This window comes from Periplaneta americana, chromosome 2, assembly GCF_040183065.1.
Source record: "Periplaneta americana isolate PAMFEO1 chromosome 2, P.americana_PAMFEO1_priV1, whole genome shotgun sequence".
Lineage (NCBI taxonomy): Eukaryota > Metazoa > Arthropoda > Insecta > Blattodea > Blattidae > Periplaneta > Periplaneta americana.
Window position 1 is genome coordinate 188,005,535 of NC_091118.1, and position 22,899 is coordinate 188,028,433.

At 36.9% G+C, this 22,899-nt stretch overlaps 1 protein-coding gene across 3 annotated transcripts in view; it reads right to left on the reverse strand.

Annotated features, from left to right (window-relative positions):
• Nucleotides 1–22,899, reverse strand: part of Gp150 (glycoprotein 150) — a 163,755-nt gene that overhangs the window by 24,351 nt on the left and 116,505 nt on the right. Inside the window, exon 2 of one of the 3 annotated variants that reach the window (XM_069819159.1) lies at nucleotides 1,583–1,664. The exons of the other annotated variants lie outside the window; for them this stretch is intronic. The gene's annotated coding sequence lies outside the window, so the exon portion shown is untranslated. The remainder of the gene's footprint in view (nucleotides 1–1,582; nucleotides 1,665–22,899) is intronic. 3 annotated transcript variants of the gene reach the window in all.

Below are 22,899 nucleotides of genomic sequence, written 5' to 3' on the forward strand. Positions count from 1 at the left end.
ATAAAAAAGTCATCTTCAGGTGACACAATAAAAGCAAACACCTGTGTTCAATTCTGTTTGCTTTTATTGTGTCACCTGAAGATGACTTTTTTATATAAGACGAAAATATTCGTGAAATATAACTTAATGTGATGTGTGAAATATATAATTTAATGTGATGTGACAGAATTCATTCTGTCCCTACACTTCGATAAGTTGCTGACTGAAATCATATAACCTTTCAATTATATTTCCAACTTATCTGAAACTAAATATGACCTTCAAACTCTTGTTTGCAATAGTGGTATAAGACTTCCGGCTTCTAACGGTGAAAGATTCTCAGGCGCATATTTTTGCAGCGGAATTTGGTGAGTGTTTTGAAGTGAATGACGGGAACTTACATGTAAATTATGTAATACAAACATACAAGATGACAAGCGGTATTATATACGTACAGAGACATTGTAGCACAAGAAAAGAACGGAGGAAACTCAAACCCACGAATAATTATATGATAGTTCTTCTACACATAACGAAAGGTACGTAAAATATATCTTTGTAATGCTGTGTAGCTTATATTTACTTTCAGAGCTGTCCAGATTTGTTTACGTACACATTGTTATTCGCGTAATTGACCGCAGAACAAAGTCAATGTCCTCGTACTAGCTCACGACTTCGGCCTATGTACCATGCTGCAGTCAACTTGTGCAGTCCCCAACATTACAAGTATAGATGATAAATAATTAACGAAGGGCATGCAATATATTTTCTCTCCATATGAAGCGAGATTCCGAAATTAGTCCCAACTCAAAACAAATGTTTCACTCAAAGTGTTTATTATCACTTTAATATTGCAGAACTCGCGATTACAAATCAAACGAGTGGTCGCACAGGTCTGTAGCTCCTCTCGATGCCGAGATATTACTGAGAGAAACAGCACGGCACGGCTAATTTTATACTCCACTTCGGCGGTCTCATGTCCGTAGCGTCATTGGGCGAGGGGGAAGGGCGTCATTGGGCGTTATCACACAAGTTGCAGTGCTTCATGGCTTAACTATTAATAATATTAGCATTCGGCTGAGGCTAATAGTATTGTTACAGTAAGATTTGGAATTCTTTTTTTTTTTTTTTTTTTTTTTTTTTTTGTTTCACCTGCGATCCTGAAACGGGTGCCAAAACTCGTTATGAAGAAGACGTAGCCTATATCCTACGTCAACAAATTTTATATTTATTTATTCTCGTAAAAATTCTTTGTTCTTAACTTCTATGATAAAATGTGTAGCTTTCATTAATCAGGTAATCTTGTCGTACCTTAATTTTTATTGTAATTGTAAATTTAATATTAATTGTAATTTTATTCTTCATATTGTAGTTGTAATCCCCTGGTAGAGGGGCAGAGAAGGCCTGACGGCCTTATCTCGACCAGGTTAAATAAATAAATCTACTACTAAATAAATACTACTACTACTAAAAATTCTAAATCAACATTAAGCATTTAAAATATTGTGGCTCTTTGGTTATGTGGTCAGCATGATGAAAAGGCACAGCTGAAGACAGCAAGACCAGAAGTACACCATAGCCTTGATGCATTACAAATACTCACTGATCTACCGAAAATCGAACCCGAGACAGCTGAATTTGCTGCTATAACTGAGACACTGCGGACGAATCTTGAATCTTGTGATCTATAACAACAGAAAACAGCGTACGAGTTGTCAGAAGGCTGCTTGCTTAATTCGGCCTAATTTATTACGTTGTGGTCAGTCGCGAATACGCTAAACCGCAAAATAAAGAATAGCACAAGATCAAAGTCTGGAACGTGTTCCGCCAGTTAGAACTAATGGAGCAATCTGTGATCATGGAGTGCGAAGACCAAGTTCTTCGTCCTCGCAAGCGTCTGCTGCCCACATTAAATTGTCATAGTTTACCTTTGCATCCCTAATGTGTTACAGCGCAATATCTGCAAAAAGTTACGTCAAAGCTATCTTTGTGACTGCAGAAGGTTAATGTCATGGGTAAAATGCAGCCTTAACGATGTAGAAGTCACGGTGAATTCGTTTATTGATTCTTGTTATCTTACGTCAAGACCAGGTGTCGGACTGATAACAAAGAAGCTTCGACAATTAATAATAATATTCATATGGTTCAAAAGTAATGCACTGCATTTGTTTTTTCAGCCGCCTTTCATTACAGAATAAAATCTTATACACAGGATGAACAACTATAGTCCCGTCGCTCTTATTTCCGGCAGCCAATCACGTTGCAGATCGGGTACATTTAAACGTGTGCGTCTTGTCATTCGCTATTGATGATGTAATGAATTTCCCAAGGCTCGATAAATACTTAATATAATCGTCCGCCATTTTGGCTCTTTCGTTGGCGTTCGCAGAAATCACACGAGGACGTTATTTGCCGCTCAATTATTTGCTCAATTACAGCGCGTTTTATTTATTATCATAGGAGCTACAACATGATAATGTTTAACTGTGAAGCAAAGAGCGTATTCCGAATCTCACCGGTGAGCAATCCCATGGCATCACGGTGTTCCTAATTCCACCGATGACGTCATTGATGCTCCACCGGTGTCGCACCGGTGCCATCAGCTTGCAGAGGTGGTGGCAGTCTCCATCAGCCGCCATAAGTGAATCTGATTGGTTCTTGTATAGGGCGGGAATTATCAGACGAATGACGTAGTGCACTGTTGTGTCATGGCGGTGTGTTCTGCTTTAGTTCTGCTGTATTGTTTGTAATGAGCACAACGTAAAAACAATGTGTTAATGGCTTATGAGCGAACATATCAACGGACCAATTATTACTACCGGTTGAAGAAATAAGTTGTTTATGATCTCTTTTCTTTGAACGAGATGGCAGTGCGGAAATTTCGCAAAATGTTGCTAGCGTAGCACAGATAACAACTTATACAGTCGCCATGACAGCCATCGATCCTTCCAGCAGTTTTGTTCCTATTCCACTGCAGCGTGACGTCATTGTTATCCACCGGTCCGGTGAGATTCGGAATACGCTGAAATAGATTCCTCATCTGGTGGCTCGGCAACGAAAGAACAAAAATGGCGAACGATATTACCTATCTAGGCTTTATAGAGCCTTCACTTCTTAAGACGTAAGCAAAGGGGAGGAGTCACACCGGAAATAACAGCGACACGACTATAGTAATCAATAATTTCAGGGGTTCAGTTTAATGCAACTTTGCTCGCTTTTGCTTCCTTTTCGAGATAAAAATTGTTTTGTATAAAACATTTCATAGCGTGTTTTGGGAAATCCATTCATTGAATTTCTAATATACTCAGTCAATTTAAGAGAGCAGTGTATTATGAAAATAGATTATTGAAAGAATTTTAGTTTTGTCCTTTAAATGTTCAGAAATTTGAGCCCAGCAAATGTAACATTGTAAAATTCCTTTGCAGAACGATCTGCACATTTAAAGGACAAAACTAACATTATTTCGATAGTTTGTTATCATAATACACTGCTCTCTTAAATTGACTGAGCATATTGGGAATTAAATCAGTGGCTTTCCCAGAACATGCTATGAAATGTTTCATATAAAACATTTTTATCTCGAAAGAAAGCAAAGACGAGCAAAATTATATTAAATTTTTTTTGTTTGAAATATCTCAAAGAATAATCCCCTGAAATTAATGACATAACGTACGGTTCATTCTGTACACACCATCTTGGAACCTTCCTGCGTAACTTCATGTAGCCTATTTTCATAATTTTCCTTTAAAGGACAGTGATGCAGTTAGTGTTCAAAATGAAGTACGTGTAAAGCAGAGAGCTGTGATTGAATTTCGTTTTGCAGAGAAGACCATTGCAAACATTCACAGGCGCTTTAAAAATGTCTATGGAGATAAGCTCCTGTCATGGCTTTAGTGTTCTGAGACTCTTGAAGAGGTAAATCTGCGACTCTGATTGGGTAATTCTGAAATTCTGAAGGGGATAATTCTGGGACTCTGAAGGGATAATCCTGAGACTGTAAAGGGGTAATTGTGGGACTCTGAAGGGGTAATTCTGGGACTCTAAAGATGTAATTCTGGGACACTGAAGGAGTAATTTTGGGATTCTGAAGAGGTAATTCTGAGACTCTGATGGGGTAATTTGGGACTCTGATGGGGTAATTCTGGGACTCTGAAGATGTAATTATGGGACTCTGAAGGGGTAATTCTGGGACTCTGAAGGGGTAATTCTGGGACTCTGAAGGGGTAATTCTGGGAGTCTGAAGGGATAATTCTAGAACTCTGATGGGATAATTCTGTAACTCTGAAGATGTCATTCTGGGACTTTGAATAGGTAATTCTGGGACTCTGAAGGAATAATTCTGAGACTTTGGAGGCATAATTCTGCGATTCTGAAGGAATAATTCTGAGACTCTGAAGGGGTAATTCTGAGACTTTGGACGCATAATTCTGCGATTCTGAAGGGGTAATTCTGAGACTCAAGAAGTAATTCTGGGACTCTGAAGTGGTAATTCTGGGACTCTGAAGGTGTAATTCTGGGACTCTGAAGGGGTAATTCTGAGACTTTGGAGTCATTATTCTGCGATTCTGAAGGAGTAATTCTGAGACTCAAGAAGTAATTCTGGGACTCTGAAGGGGTAATTCTGAGACTCTGAAGGAATAATTCTGGGACTCTGAAGGGGTAATTCTGAGACTTCGGAGACAATTCTGCGATTCTGAAGGGGTAATTCTGAGACTTTGGAGTCATTATTCTGCGATTCTGAAGGAGTAATTCTGAGACTCAAGAAGTAATTCTGGGACTCTGAAGGGGTAATTCTAAGACTCTGAAGGAATAATTTTGGGACTCTGAAGAGGTAATTCTGAGACTTTGGAGGCAATTCTGCGATTCTGAAGGGGTAATTCTGAGACTCAAGAAGTAATTCTGGGACTCTGAAGGGGTAATTCTGGGACTCTGAATGTGTAATTCTAGGACTCTGAAGGGGTAATTCTGGGACTCTGAATGGGTAGTCCTGGGACTTCTGGGTAATTTTGGGTCTCTGAAGGGTAATTCTGGGACTCTGATGGAGTAATTCTGGGACTCTGAAAGGGTAATTCTGATTGACACATTACCTGTAGTGAAAAAATAAACTCAGAAGTTTACATGAAGACTCTAAAGAAGCTTAAGAGACGATTTATGTGTATATTTGTCCCCGGCTGTAGATGCTGATTTTCTAGAGCGGATTCCGTTACTCATTGTACAGAATCCGCCGTATATGACGTCACGGGACGTATAGAAACGTTTCAAGCAATCACTGGGATTTCCTTAATCGTCTGTCATTTTTTGTTATTTAATGACGATATATCAATTACTACGTCATTACTACCGTTGATGGAATTACTTAAAATTCGTCTTACAGTTAGGGAAAAATTTCGGAAAGAATCCGACCAGATAATCAGCCCAAGCAGGAATCGAACCCACGCAGTTGCGGATCAACAGGCTAACGTGCCTACCGTCCGAGCTATACCTGTGGTTAATAACATCTCAAACATTAAAATCAAGATCCAAATTAAAGAAAGGGTTCCTATAATTAAGTTACTGTTTGACACAATGTTTGGTACGTTGTAGCATGATAACTTTTTCTTTAAATGGGCAAAACTAACTTTTTTACGTAGTGGCAAAGGAGAGGAAGTTTAGATTGCACTTTATACCGTAAACGACATTATTTATAACCCTAAATATGTCACGTTGCGCACGGAAGAAAATTTAATGGCAGATTATTTTGTTACGTGAGCTTCCAACCATCTTAATTGTTCATCATTTGTGACGTCAACGTGTCTCAGACAACACTTCCACCGCTCCATGTCTGTAAGTTAACTCTATTAACCAGGAGGAAATAACTGAAAGGTTCTGTCGAATTTCATATTCTTTGGATTTTAAATCCGAATTAAATTCTCAAGAGTTATTTATACTTCAATGAGAAGTGGGGAAGAATTGCAGCTACAGATATGGTTTTCTTAATATCTGTAGCATACTCGTAGTACAATGTAATGGACCGCAAAGGATACTAAACCATGAGAAAAAAGCTACAGAAGTCATCGACTGAACTTGTGAAATATGGTGACTACAACAATCGCTGTACTTTTATCAAACTATTTTTCCCAATGCAGCTTTTCCCCTCGTCTAAAATACGTATCCTGCAATGATTTCCTCAAAAGCAGGCAACAATAAGGCTAATGAATTGTAGTTGTAACCATGGATTTTATTTATTCGTGCTTAGTAATAAGAATCTGGTTTAAATCAAAATATCAGAAATCGTGTTTCAACATATCGGACGATCCTGGTGTAATCACTTCATCTAAACTAGAAAGAAGACTTATGCTAGTGGGTATGTATTTCATATTGTGACAATATTTTTATGATTGAAAATGTTCATTAACGAAAAGTTCGATTTTTAGTGAAGAGTGAAAAATGAATAATACGAGTACAGATTACGAGTTGAACACACCAAAGTAACACTGACTTATATCTACTAATTAAAACATAACTTTTCCTCTTGTACCAACTGCCACATTGGATCTGTGTACGTCATATAATTTCTGAATGCCCATAATATTAACCTCAATTATTTATTCTGAAATAAAGAAACATTAAGCAGTCCACCGTTGTGGAGTAATGGTTAGCATGCCTGATCGTGGAACGAGCGGGCCCGGGTTCAAATCCTGGTTGGGACAAGTTACCTGGTTGAGGTTTTTCCGGAGTTTTCCTCAATTCGTTAGGAGCAAATGCTGGGTAACTTTCGGCGCTGAACCCTGGACTCATTTCGCTGGCGTTATTACCTTCATCTCACTCAGGCGCTAGATAACCACAGCAGTTGACAAAGCGTCGTAAAATAACCAATTAAAAACATTAATCCCATCGAGTTCAATTTCGTCATATCAACAAACTTATCAGCAGTTCAGTTGTAAATAATAATCCACATTTAGTTCGAACTTAGATCTATTTAAATTTTTGTAATCTATCAATATATACAAAGATATTTAAATTAGTAAACTGTAAACTGTAATAATTATTTATGTGTTGTCGCGAAATGACTTGTTAAGTTAAAGCACATTAAATAAAAATATAATATACGGTATATATATATATATATATATATATATATATATATATATATTTTAAGTTTTTGAAATATCGTAGTATAATGAGGAGCGAATCGTAAGATGTGATACATTGAGAAGAATACTGCAAAGAAAACTAATTGATATTAACGTTCACTAGGGAAAAACATTAATTTGGAAACGTGATATTGGGAATAACTGTGTGAAAAAAAATCACTGGAAATAACGTTTTGTCAAAACTTGTCATTGTTTCGAGCAACTACCAAACGTTACATATCCAAGCTTAACAGCTTCGAAAATAGATGAAGAGCGTAAAGAAACGCCTACTTCTAAAAAGTATTTACAGTATTATTTTTCTTTTAAGATTTATGACGTCGAGTCGCCCTAGGTAGCGTACTTGGTATAGCGCTGGCCTTCTATGTTCGAGGTTGCGGGTTCGATCCCGGCCGAGATCGATGGCAATTAGTGTGTTTAAATGCGACAGGCTCATGTCAGTAGATTTACTGGCATGTAAAAGAACTCCTGCGGAACAAAATTCCGACACACCGGCGACGTTGATATAACCTCTGCAGTTGCGAGCGTCGTTAAATAAATCATAATTTAATTTAATTTATGACGTCGAAAATCAAGGCGAAGGGAAATTTCAGATAATGTGACAAGTGATTATTGGCATTGGTGCTTGGAAGGTTACAGAAAGACTAACTTTGCATTTGGGGCCTTCAAAAACTGTGGTTCCCAGTAACATGGTGCATATGTAGACAATGAAAAAATGTATTTATGTATTAAAATAATTATATTGAGTGACAGCCGAATTCAACGTTTACCTTGATATGTCTATTTTCGAGATAGTCTGAATTAATTTAAGGAAAGTCATTCTGATTAGAGAATGTTTGATCACAGCAAAGTGTTTTGTTGTGTTTACATACCAACTCTTATCTGTTTCTCATGCCTTATTGGTTTAAATTACGTTGTATAAATAAAGTTACATCAATCAAGTTACTTTTGTTTCGTCACACAATACGATCTGTCTTCATCTATCATACCCGTGTAGGCTTTCCAAAGGAAGTTTTGACCTTGAAGATTTTGGATATTTCCTTATCAGAAAAATAATTTTGGGTTATGAACCATAAGATTTGAAACTGCTTGCAGGTTATATCATCAGAATTATACAGGGATATCACTTTTTTTTAACTAACATTTTTAATATCAACCTGGCTATATCTTTGGATTAAAGTTCTAGAACCGGAAACACCTCTTGCTCCCCCTTCCAAGACTGGAGTTCGATGATACTGGCCTAAAATACAAGTCACTTTACTAGGTATAGGAGGGAAGAAAAGTAGTTCATCCATTTACGTAAACTAGGAAATATTGCGCTTTTGAGTTTGATAATTTTCATTAGGTTTTTGTTTAATAAAAATACAGTACTGTATTAACACTTAGTGTTTTTACTCACGAATTCAGCTATCCATTCGGACGTATTAATTATGCAGCGTACATTATACTGTCTACAGCACATTAGCGTACAATATAGAGAATGAAGTTAAATTGAAAAATAATCATAATATGGATATTTAAACACATTTTTGAAAACGGTGGCCGTTCATTTCGATACAGGCTTCAATTCTTTTGTGCATATTATCGCACTATAAACTATTGTACCTAATTCCAATTACCAGTTTCGTCCTTCGTACGAGTAACTCATGTTGAAATAATTCTGTACCTACTCTATAAAAGAGTACCTTACGTACTGTAAATTTAATCTTCACTTCTGCCCGATCCGAAATGATAAAATTACTCAGAAATGCTATCTACTTTCCGTTCAAGTGGTTTTGTCGCAGGGTCGTAGAAAAGGGGGAAAATCACGTGATAGTTAATTACTTAACGAGGCCCTTTTATTTAAGTTATTCTAACAGTTGTATAATATTACGTAGTCGTCCAATTCCTAACAGAAATTAATGTTTTCAGAAAAGAGCTAAGACAGCCCAGCTACTAGACTTTACAGAGGGACGAACAGAAGCAGGTGGGGGAAACCGGATGCACGTAGGCAAACGGACCTGCGCGAAAATATGATTCAATATTGAAAGCTCTTTCGTCACTGGAAAACGCGAACATATTTCTGGAACGTACTATACTCACTAACTCAGTACTGCATACGCGGCCTCGGTTCTGTGTGGAGAACGATTGGAAGTTTACTAGTAGAGGAGGTGGGAGTGAAGTACATTCAAAAACTCAGGTACAATAAAAACTGAAATAAAAATAAAATGATGTCCCTGTATTACTCAGAATTCTCAAGACTTTTATATTGTGTTGGTTGCTTTATGCCTGGTTAGCCCAACTGCTTAGTTACACTGGTTGTTCTTTTCACTTCTGCTGCTTGAAACCTTTTTATCTGCCTTCTTAATTAATAATGACCCATTTTGCATATCGAAGTTGCTAGTTTCCTGTAAATATTCATCTGTGCACTGAGGGTTTGTAAACTTGAGTTAAGTTGCTGTATTTCATTTTATAAATCTTGAAATTCTGGATTACGTGTTTCTTTTTTATTTTCATACGACAAACTGTTATGTAAAATAAAATTAAAGAAGGCATTTCTCTTATAATATAGGCTGATTCAGAAGGAATAATAATATTTTACTATATCTTGATTACACAACTTTTAACACTTTATCACTTAGGAATACAATATATGATTACTTTCACGTATTAATTTGAACTAAGTTCATAAATACTTAGTTGACTAAACCCCATTTCAGCTTGGTTCATAGGCCTTTCCCCTCTACTCACACACTCTACCAGCAGTGAAGGGGAAGATGCTACTGTCCATTTCACAAACATTCAACTATTTGACTTTCAACACAGTGACAAATTTCATTATTTAACATTTGTACCAGTAATCTTTTTTCTGAAGTCTACACTAAGCGTTTGTATTTACTCCATTTTGAATTTTGCGTACACCACTTTTAACACTTGAATATAATTAATTGATGAACTACACCAATACATAAACAAATTACACCCAAAACTTCAATACACACTAGAACTTGAAAACAACAACTCCATAGATTTCCTAGACATCGCCATAACAAAAATCGACAACAAACACACCTTCAAAATATGCAGAAAACCAACCATCACCACCACACACATACACAACACATCTAACCACCCCATACAACACAAACATGCTGCATTCAGGACAATGGTACACAGATTACTCGACATACCCATGAGCCAACAACACTACAATGAAGAAGTGAACATAATCAAATACATTGCACAAGAAAACGGATACAATCCAAATATAATAGACAATATCATAAGGAAGACAAAACAAAGACTTAAGAAACACAAAAATACACAAAACACAACACAAACACAAGAAGTACATCACATTAACATATGAAAACAAAAGCACACATAAGATCGCATCTTCATTCAGGAAACAAAAATACAACATAACATACAGAACAGAAAACACACTACAAAGACATCTCAACACACAGAAAAACACAAACAAATAAATACGACCACACAGGTGTATATAAACTCGAATGTAATAGTTGCGACAAGTTCTACATAGGACAGACAGGCAGATCATTCCAAACACGCTACAAAGAACACATTAAAGCAATAACCAGAGGACACAATACATTTACATACGCCGATCACATAATCAATACTAACCATACATACAATAACATAAATACGGACATGGAAATCCTACACACACAAACCAAGAACCAAAAACTCAATACACTGGAACAATATGAAATATACAAACACACTAAAACACACCCCGATCAAATCCTCGACACACAGATCAATTTCAGTACACACACACTATTCGACTCCACAATTCAACACCTTCCGACAATAAAACACACCCTCCTAACAGGCAGAGAAGTTCGAGATGACGCCGCGATCTAGTAGGCTCTGATGATGGTGCGTGAAGCACTGAAACAGCTGTAAGCCGGACAGATATTTCATGTTTAACACGAGTAAGTCCACTAGTTCATCAATTAGGTTGTATTTAATTTTCATTGTTGTTAAAATCAACTGGCACATTAAAAAGCTACTGACAGCAGAAGATAAATGTTTTCTTCACCGCTAGTTGCTACTCTACGGCATACAGAATGGGACAGTCTGCACTGTGTCGTTCCCCTCTAAATGCATACTAGAAGCTAGCATTCCTTCATTTAATTAATTATTAGTTGAAACTTATTGTATGAACGGCACTAAAATATGCCCAAACATGTATCTGTCAAACATCTGTATGGCTGTATTTTATTATTTACTTAGTACTTTATTTAATATTTTATTTTCTCATGTGTCCAGCTTGGGGGGTGCAGGTATAAGAGGTAACTAGGTGCAAGTAGAAGAGGAATGAAATGCCTTTGCATCCTCTCAACTTGTATGCAATGTCGTTTAGTTTCGGCTTGGGAGCCAACTTCAGAACTGCGAAGTCCTTGCGTCTTCCTGTGCCTTCGATAATAATCTGATCCCAACAAATATAACATTGTAAAATTCCTTTGCAGAATGAAAAGCTACATTATTGTTCGGATCAAATTTCTGCACATTTAAAGGAAAAAACTAATATTCTTTCAATAATTTATTATTATAATACAATGCTCTCTTAGCCACTGGCGTAGCTCGGTCGGTTGAGGCGCTTGCCTGCCGATCCGGAGTTGGCTCGGGCGCGAGTTCGATTCCCGCTTGGGCTGATTATTTGGTTGGGTTTTCTCCGAGGTTTTCCTCAACCGTAAGGCAAATGTCAGGTAATCTATGACGAATTCTCGGTCTCATCTCGCTATCACCACTCTCATCGACGCTAAATAACCTCGCAGTTGATACAGCGTCGTTAAATAACCAAGTAAAAAAACAATGATCTCTTAAAATGACTGAAGATATTGGGAATCAAATCAATAGCTTTCCCAACATACACTATGATATTTTTCATATATTCAATTTATTAATTTAGTGTTCTGCCCAAGGGCAGGTCTTTCGCTGCAAACCCAGCTTTCTTCAAACATTTCTATTTTCTGCCAAATAAAACAATTTTTATCTTAAAAAGGAAGCAAAAACGAGCAAAATTGTATTAAACATTTTTGTTTCAAAATATCTCAAAGAATAACCCCCTGAAATTAATGACACTACATACAGATCATTCTGTATACAACCCCAGAAGCTGCCTCTTTTTTGCAACGAAACGATTGGAAGCTCAGCTCCAATCCCACTGTAACTTACTACCAAATACTCTGAATCACACCGTTCTTGTACTAAAAGGTCGGGCATATTTTTTAACATACGAAACATTTTTTTTTATTTAGTGTTCTGCCCAAGGGCAGATCTTTCACTGCTAACCCAGCTTTCTCCAATCTTTCCTATTTTCTGCCTTCCTCTTCGTTTCCTCATGTGATCCATAGGGTAGACCAGGGTAATAAACAGGGGGTAATTGTAAACAAATACTGTGAGAAATACAAAACTGTCAATATAAAAATTTTAATTTGGGTAATATTTAAATTAACATGTTGGCTAACCTACAAAGCAGTTTGGTGCCAAATAGGAGTACCTGCTTAGTTGTGAACGAATGTTTTGTAAGACTCTACAAAAAAAGGTTGAGAAAGAATTTTGCTTCACCTTCATTTTTGGCATTGTAAGTAAACGTACAGTGCTATTTTTAAGAATATGTTGTTTTTATGAGTAACGCATAGTATTTAACATATATTACAATGGTTTTGAGATCTCCCATAACCTCAGTTCATTAAATTATGACGTGTTTACATTTGCCCCATAGTTTTAATTGCTTGGGGGTAATTGTAAACATGTTTTACTATGGTTACATTTCGTACTTTTCAGTAATCAAAGAGACCCCCACCCAACTACACTGTGGAGGATTTCGAGAGGGTTGTCACAGATGTGAAAAATAATAACTACAGTGTTATCCTGAAGCTCAGGAGAGGTACTGAGTTCCTATATCCGTCATATATCATAGGTTAAAGGGACGAAATGTACCAGTGACCAAAATTGGAGTTAGGAGGAGTACAGCTCTTTCTTCTGAAACAGAACCAAAAATGTTCAGTGTCTTATAGTCCGTGCGAAAATTGATGTTTACAATTACCCTTCTCCAACAATTAAAATTTGAAAAAAAAAAGTCACCATTATTATTTTAAACCCATTTTCAGTGAAAAGAAATATATAAAAATAACACAATGTTTCTTTGTTACTGAGGGTTGTGTAATGTTGAAATATATTTGAAATCAGTGAAAAGTGTTTAGAATTACTCTGGTCTACCCTATATCTTAATGTCGTTTATGATCTGATATCTTCTTCTACCCCTAACTCTTTTCCCGTTCACCATTCCTTCCAGTACATCCTTCAGTAGGCAGTTTCTTCTCAGCCAGTGACCCAACCAATTCCTTTTCCTCTTTCTGATCAGATACGAAACAAGCAAAACATTAATTTCACCACAAAATGTTAGCCACCCACTTTTTTGCAGGGAGCCCTTCAATTGCTCGTGTATTTGTGCTGCACTGTTAGACGAACAAGTGAAGCAAGTTTAGGGAAGACAGATTAGCATTCTTCGTAGCGCAGAGTTTCACGGAGACTGGTTGTCGGATATGTACCGAGGAAAACAATAACCAGCCAAGCGAGACTTGAGCAGGCCTCGTTGATCGCTGTTGCAGGACCTCAATGTCTCCAAGGACAGACGAACCGGCCGGCCGACCGGCGCTATTCCATTCTTAGCAGAGCCAGACATCTTCCGGCGACTCAGCTGCTCGCAAAAACCTCCTGTACGAAACAATTACGACTCTTGCTTGCAGAATGAATATGGCACAGGACGACTGGTTCACACTGCTCCGCGCCGAGGAGAAACAGTTTCTAGATTGGTACTTTACATGATTCTGAGGTAGCCTATCGTCTCTTAGGTGCGTCTCCACTATTAAACATTTAACAACAACATGTTACATGTTAAATTGTTTACCGTTAACATCCCAACATGTTAATTGAACATGTTAATGCTAATTTCATTTAACACTTTGTCCACACTGTTAAACATGTTAAACTTGACTTTCTTTGCGTAGTCCACCATAAACAGTCTATGAGATTTTAATATAGATAGTGTTTTATTTTCAAACCTTGGACTATGGACTCAGATGATGATCTGACTTTTGTAATTGCCTCTATTGCTTGTTACAAGGCTTTGAAAAGGAAGAAAATGAGAATGTGGGTGCGGCAATATCTTAGTAAAAGACACTATGCAGGATACATTCTAAACGAGCTTAAAGTTGAATACTGTAACGATTTGGATTCAAAAACTTGCTGAGAAAGTCAGAACACGATTTTAATATAATGCTGCAAAAATACTTCCTGTTACATCAAAGAAATACACAATTTAAGAGCAGTCATTTTATCTCGATTAAAAAAATTACAGCGCGATTGATTATCACAGGACCTACGACATGATAGATGTTGAAGGAGTGGGTAATATCGTATAATTATTCTTTCCGAAGTTTTACGAACTTTAACATACATCACCAAATACGACCATTACTGACGTCAACATAGCATTAACGTTTAGCGTACGACGAGAGTGCGAAAACTCTCTATTGTATTCTCGAGAACAATTAAATAATAATTCCAGTTCTCTAAAACACTCGGCCTTCTTAGTTTTGCCCGTGTATTCTTTTACAGACACATCCCACAAACAAGGCCTTTCCATCAGTGCATTAATTTTATTCTAATGTATTTTCTTTCGTCCACTCCGTTACTTCGAACAACTTACAGCCAACACCAAGGACCAATGATAGTATAAAAATGATCAAGATACGCGCCACAAAATAGGAACTTATACTGTAGTTGTTGCTACGGAAACTGTACGAACTTTGCCGAACTGTACCGACGCTGCACGAGCAAATGAATTGACATATTTTCCATTTCTGCTGGAAAACACGCCAACATGTTAACCTCCTAGTTCGGCCACATGTTGATTGAACACGTTAATGCTAATTTCACTTAACACTTTGTCCACACTGTTAAACATGTTACACCTGACTTTCTTTGCGTAGTCCACCATAAATAGTGTATGAGATTTTAATGTGTGGTAACTGAAATAAATGGAAAGTTAAGAGACGAGATTAGAACGAACTGTGGTTTAAAACAGGGGTGTAGCCTATCCCCAACGCTTTTTAATATATATTTGGACGACATTCTTGATGAATGGAAACAAGTAGTTTATGGGTTTTTTAGAATTGGATCAAACAAAATATTGAATGCATTATGTTTTGCAGATGATAATATAGTTTTAATTTTTGACAGAGAGGACAGGCTACAAAAAAGCAGTTTATCAACTAAACAAAATATGTAAGAATTATTATATGATAATATCAAAATCTAAAACTAAAGTAATGGCGTTCCAGGGAAGGAACTCGGTAAGGACAAAACTAGTAATAGAAGATAAAGTAATAGAACAAGTTTCACACTTCCAATATTTAGGCTGCGTTGTAACTTATGAAGAAGAGCAAGACTTAAATAAGAAAACACAAAAATTTCAACATGTTTGTGGAACACTAAGACGAACATTAAGGAATAAAGTACGAAAAGACACGCAGCTAAGATTTTACACAACGATGGCACTACCAGTGGTGATGTATGGAAGTGAGGCCTAGATTCTGAAGGAAAATGGAAAGAGTAAAATTCAGGCGGCTGAAATGAGCTTCCTACGGCCTGTGAAAGGTTGTACACGAGAAGAACATATTAGAAATGAGAAGATTAGAGAGGAACTAAAGTGTTTCTACAGCAAATAGAAGAACACAGATATAATTGGGTGGAACATCTAGGGAGAATGACAGAAGACAGAATACCGAAGATGGTAATGACATATAGACCTAGAGGAAGAAGAATAATAGTCAAAAAAAGAAGACCAAAAAATTGCTGGACTGAACAGATGTGAGATCGGAACAGACGAAGACCTAATCCGTGAAAGCAGATGATGATGATGATGATGATGATGATGGTGATTTTAATGTAGGTAGTGTCTTATTTTCAAACCTTGGACAATGGACTCAGATGATAATTTGGCTTTTGTAATTGCCTCTATTGCTTGTAACAAGGCCTTGAAAAGGAAGAAAATGAGAATATGGGTGCGGCAATATCTTAGTAAAAGACACTATGCAGGATACAATCTAAACGAGCTTAAAGTTGAAGATCGATTTGGATTCAAAAATTTTCTGAGAATGTCAGAACAGATTTTAATATAGTGCTGCAAAAAATACTTCCTGTTATATCAAAGAAAGATACACAATTAAGAGCAGCTATTTCATCTCAATTAAAAATAATTACAGCGCGATTGACTATCACAGAACCTACGACAATGATAAATGCTAAAGAAGCGGGTAATGTATAATTATTCTTTCCGAAGTTTTACGAACGTTAATATACGTCACCAAATACGACCATTACTGACGTCAACATAGCATTAACGTTTAGCGTACGACGAGGGTGAGAAAACTCTCTATTGTATTCTCGAGAACAGTTAATAATTCCAGTTCTGTAATACAGTCGACCTTCTTTGTTTTGTCTCTGTATTCCTTTGCAGCCACATCCCACAAACAAGGCCTTTCCATCAGTGCATTAATAAATTTTATTCTAACGTATTTTCTTTCGGCCACCCCATTACTTCGAACAACTTACAGCGAACACCAGGGATCGTATAAAAACGATCAAGATACGCGACAAAAAATCGGAAGTTACTTGTTGCTATGGAAACTGTACGAACCTTGCCGAATTGTACCGACGCTGCACGAGCAAGTGAATTGACTTGACATGTTTTCCATTGCTGCTGGAAAACACGCCAACATGTTAAAAGTGTTAATTTCAACATGCTAAGTCAACATGTTAAGTCAATTGAGACTTGAAATGTCCATTACATGTTAAATTCAACATGTTAAATTGTTGTTAAATGTTTATCACGAAAAAAAAATTCCTTTTACTTCACTAGAATCTTAATATTGGTCACACACTGGTGAACTCTTGTAACTTTTAGTTTTCAGTCTGTTATTGAAGGATGCTCTATCAACAACGTGATTATGAGTGTCGGTGGAATAACGAAATGGTATTGGCGATGAGTCCGGGGATTCGCTATTGGATATTCTGACAATCGCCTTACAGTTCGAAAAAATCTCGGGGAAAAAATCCAAGCAGGTAATAGGGCCAACAGGGCTTCGATCCTACGTTGGAGTGCAACAATAGATCACGAGTCACTCTCGTTACCCCTACACACTCGTCGGTGACTGCTCTTGTCCTAAAATAAGGCTAAATTATATTTTTGGTATTGTAGATTCAACTGAATAACACGTCTTACTCATAACAGTAAAGATAATGTTAATATTTGCTTACATATTATAGCGGAAATATATGGAAATGATTAATAGGCCTACTTCTGTTTCCAAAACTGTTTTTAATCCTGTAGATTTTAACATTTTTTTGTTAAATAGGCCTGTAATATTGTAACAGAATTAGTAAAAACTTGTTTGAGTAAGTTTTATTTGCATTGCTAATAAAATTTGCAGGCAATTAACCTCTGAATTGTCTCTGGTACTGGTTATTAAATGTTTATGAAAATAATCATAATCACATTAAAAATTGAGTCTACAGAAATAAAATAAGAAATTCTTGCCTTACCAGCCAACAGTCTTTTAGAATTTATAATGGCCACCGGCGTAGCTCTGTCGGCTAAGGCACTTGCCTGCCGATCCGGAGTTGCGTTCGTGCGCGGGTTCGATTCCCGCTTGGGCTAATTATCTGGTTGGATTTTTTCCGAGGTTTCCCCCAACCGTAAGGCAAATGTCAGCTTACCTATGGCGAATCCTCGGCCTCATCTCGCCAAATACCATCTCGCTATCACCAATCCCATCGACGTAGTTGTTACAGCATCGTTAAATAACCAAGGAAAAAAATATAGGATTTATAATACTGATCTGACGAGCCACTGTCGGATTGGAAAACTCGTTTACAGATTAAAAAACTTATATGATTTTTTTTACAGGAAGACAAAAAAAAGTCACATAAAATATATAATTTCGCTCTTATTTCACAGAAATCCATACATTTCTCATGTTGTACTCGCATTTCGCATTTTATCGCGAATTAAAAAATTATAATAACATAGGCCTACTTAATATCCTTTTAAACATAAAATTACTTATTTTGACAATATTTGAGCACATTTCACATTTATCGTAATTGCGAAAATTTATCACCTCTTAGAAATGGTCCTAATGGGAATACAGTGTAACGCGGAGGAAGGGGAAACGAAAATACTTGTAGAAAACCTGCCCACAGTCACTTCATCCTCCACAAATCTCACAGCAATTGCCGGTAATTAAATTTCCGAGCTGCGTGTGTTGCCAGTGAATCACTCTTTACTTCATGGAAGGGTTAATTGTGTGAAGGCAATAAACGCAAGTACGTTTTCATATTACAGCCTTTTTTTTTTAACAGCTTACCTCTACAGGAAATGTTTAAAATTACCCACACGGAGCATGGAAATACGTTATAGCACTCCCCACTCGCCCAAAGGCACCAGGTGTTTTTCAGATTCGCTGACAGTCTTGTCCTTTGACGGGACGTTTTAATGTTTTCATTTGGTGTGAAATAAGCTATCGCTTGCAAGGCATTGATGTACCGTCTGAAAGGTTTAGCTGATTGGCAAACGAATACGGAATTTTATTACAAGCTGTCTGCTTTCCCTAACTGCTTTGAATTTCGTATTTCCACACATGAATTGCAACTCTGCTATGTTTACACTTCGTTCCATAATATCTGACAGGAGAAGTAAACATTGCCGGCAGAGGAGGAGAGAAGTATAATTGCTATTCAACCAATAGAAGAGGTCTCATTCCACGTTTCTCTTGGAGTTGGGTGGGGGTAGAACGCTTCAGACCAACCAACTTCAAGTCAGGCTTGGAATTAAACCTCTGCCTTTGGTTGAATTAGCAATAATTATACTTCTCTCCTCCTCTGCCGGCAATGTTTATATTTCCTGCCAGACATCATGGAACGAAGTATAGATGTGAGCAGTGTTGCCAAGTCAGCGGTTTTGTAGATAAATCTGGTGTTTTCAGGACTATGGTCAGCTACAGAATTTTACTGTCAACGGCTAGCTATTTATTTGGCGTTAATTTTTTTTTCTGGAAAGATGTTATAATTGTTTTTATGCTCGACCATGCCGAAATGTAGTAATTATACACCTGGTAGCAGTCCTTTAATGCATGTAATTAAAGTACACCTATTCAATAAAGTTCAGATTTTCGATTATTCTCGGATATGCAATCGAAAGACAACGGAGGGAAACGTCACGGAGGCTGGAAATCCAATACTGTCGCAGAAGGTTATGTTCTGTTACTATAATAATTAGCGTTAATTGTAAATAATATTAAAATAAATTCAATTTGTCATCTCGTTTTTCAACTCTAAATCAATATCCAGGTTATATCAAAATTAGTTCATATTATTCACATCAAGGTCAATGACATTATTGTTCCTCGGAAAAAATCAATACTGTCGCGTCTGCGCACATCTCACAATTCACGAGCTATGCACAACGTTACTTCCGATCTTCAGTCAGATACAAATAAAATGAATACTTCTGAATAATTTCAAGTTAGAAATATGGTCGAGCATAAAAAGTCGTATGAAACTTGCCTATAATGGTAATTAAGACGCTCGTATGAAAATTATAAGACTCGCTTGCGCTCGTTTCATAAACAAACATACTCGCGTCTTAATTACTATCATTATAGACTCGTTGCATAATGTACTATTATATGTACTTGCCGACAACAATGTTAGTTAATCACAGACCAGAGATTAATATGGTATCACAATTTTTCATTGTGCTCGTTTGAAGATCTGGTTCATGATTGGCTGCTTGGTTAACCGCACGAGATTTTATGACGTGGTTAAGGCAACGATGTCATTTCATTTGAATACATTAAAACGGCTGATTGTTAGTTATTGATGGAGATAAAATATCAATGTTCTATGTTAACTCGATTTGGTACAATCACGTCCATTTCCTGTCTCAGCCATTGTTGTTGTACAAATAAGGTATGCCACATTCGTTAAACTGTATCCATTGTTTTTGTAAATGTATTGATATGTTTAATCATAAAGAGTAGATAATGAACTGAATTATTATTTTAATTTATGATAACATATTATGATTCATTCATTCATAGTGTTCTGCCCATGGCCTGGTCTTTCACTACAAACCCAGCATTCTCTAGTCTTTCCTACTTTCTGCCTTCCTCTTTCTCTCCTCTTATGATCCATACATCTTAATGTCGTCTTATATTATATATTATTTAATTTATCATTCCGATTGTAGTTTATGTAACACAGACATACTTAAAACTTAAAACCAGACTCATTGTTGGCAGGCACGTCTCCAGCTCAGTGTGAAATCAGATTTCGAACGGACTGGTGTGATTGTGAATGTGATTGTTTCCAAAGTGTCCAGTATGATATACTTAATTCAATTTTGAAGAAATATGCCGCATAAAACTCCATACGTACAAAAGTTTAGAGATGTGTGAAAAAACATAATGTGTTGAAAGATTGGGTGGAAGAAGTTGCCGGTGATAGTTGGAAAGCTCGATGTAAATGATGTAAGGTGATGTTGAATGCAAAATATTCAGATTAAATTGTCCATACGATTTTGCATAGAACATAGAGCCTACGAAGTGATACACACTTTCCATAATTTAGTCTACATTTTTATAAAATGCTTCAGTTCCTAAAATTGTGTAGTTTATACGATAAAAGAGTAATAGAACGGAGAAAAATTCCCTCCGGCACCGGGATTTGAACCCGGGTTTTCAGCTCTACATGCTGATGCTTTATCCACTAAGCCACACCGGATACCCACCCCGGCGCCGGACAGAATCGTCTTAGATTAAGTTCCAATTCTTGAGTTCCCTCTAGTGGCCGCCCTCTGCACTACGTCTGCACACACACACACACACACACACACACACACACACACACACACATATATATATATATATATATATATATATGTATATGTAGTTTATATTTCAAATTTAGAAGTGCTGTATTAAGAAAAATCTGCAGTTTTTCAACTACAGTTTAGCGGTTTTTTAAGCTTGTGCAGCGGTAAATGAATTCTGAGTTGGCAACACTGGATGTGAGATCAACAAAATGTATTTATTGTCATCTTCACTGGCGTTCAAAGATATCTGACCTGCAATTTTCTGATCATATAAGCGAATTTTCTAACCAGAGAACCAAAGATATAACAAATTGACAAACTTAGAAATAGTTCCGCCAGTTTTAAATACTGTAATTGACATTTTTATTGAGACGGGTAAAAAGTCTAACCTCGCCTCTAAATTTATAGTAGTAGCTCGAACTGAAACTAAAATTGATTCACTGGTATCTTCTGTGTGATACATTTTGATTTAAATTGTGCAGTAAGGAAAGCGCTGTATATTTTGACTCAATTGAATGAGCTATACCTTTATTCTGTGTCTGCATTAGCTCGTTTGAAGATCTGGTTCATGATTGGCTGCTTGGTTAACCGCACGAGATTTATGACGTGGTTAAGGGAACGATGTCATTTCATTTGAATACATTAAAACGGCTGATTGTTAGTTATTGATGGAGATAAAACGTCTGCGGTTTCTGTATACCTTTGCCGTGACAATAGCATAACATGAATATTCAGCTCGTGTAATCTAATTGTCCAGAGCCCGTATGGAGCTTCATTTATTGTACAGTAACTTCATTTAGGTCCGCATCACATTTCTACATGTTTTGATAACGCGACACTCAACAGCTCCATTCGGAAAAGTACGCAGTGCCTAAAGCGCAGTTTTAACTCTGCGTGGAACTCGTGGAAGCCATGGTTATGCGTCCCAATTCCGTCTAGGGCAGAGTTCTCCAACCACTGACAAGTATAAGTAGTATGTAATAATTTTCGTAACAGAGTCAATTAATTTTTAACCAAATTTAATTACGATACGTACAAAGACCACCTCTGTGGTGTAGGGTCAGCATGCTGGTCTCTTACGCAGAGGACCCGGGTACGATTCCCGGTTGGGTTGAATTTCCTGGTTGAGGTTTTTCAGGGGTTTTTCCTCAACCGTAAGGCAAATGCCAGAAAATTCAGGCCACGACATCCCTGAATATCACCGGCTTCATTCATCACCGAAAATCATATTCGTAACAGTCGCCATCTAGTTCACAACAATAGAATCAGCCTCAACAATAGTACACAGGCCTTCGGATTTAACCAAAGATTAACTCGCGATATGACCAAAGATGTTAAAGCGAGGAAAAAAAAATACGTACAAGTCAAACATATTACCACAGTCACGAAGCTTGAGTTGCGAGGGTGCTAGGAACAATAGACTGTGCCGGTACTATTTCGCATTGTCTGTAATGAGGCGATATTAGCGACCCTAGTGGTTAGCAACTATCTATGGATGCATAGTTACTAAATATTGAGCTTCATGACTGTATATACTAGACTGTGATATTACTAGGGCATTCAATAAGTAATGGTAACAATACTGTAAATCAGCGCTTCTAGAGGTAAGCATCGGAATCTTTTAATACGTAATAGAGGAGCGATTGTTGCATTAATGTGGAATATTAAAAGTCTTTAAGTAACCATATTTTGTGAATACAGGAACTGTTTCTGATTCGTATTAAGTAATACCATCCTAAAAATGTTCAGTAGGTATGGACAAAGGTGCTTAATAAAAATCCAAGTTGCAAGAGGAAAAAAAAATGCAACTCAGTGCTTTAGGGTATTAAAAGA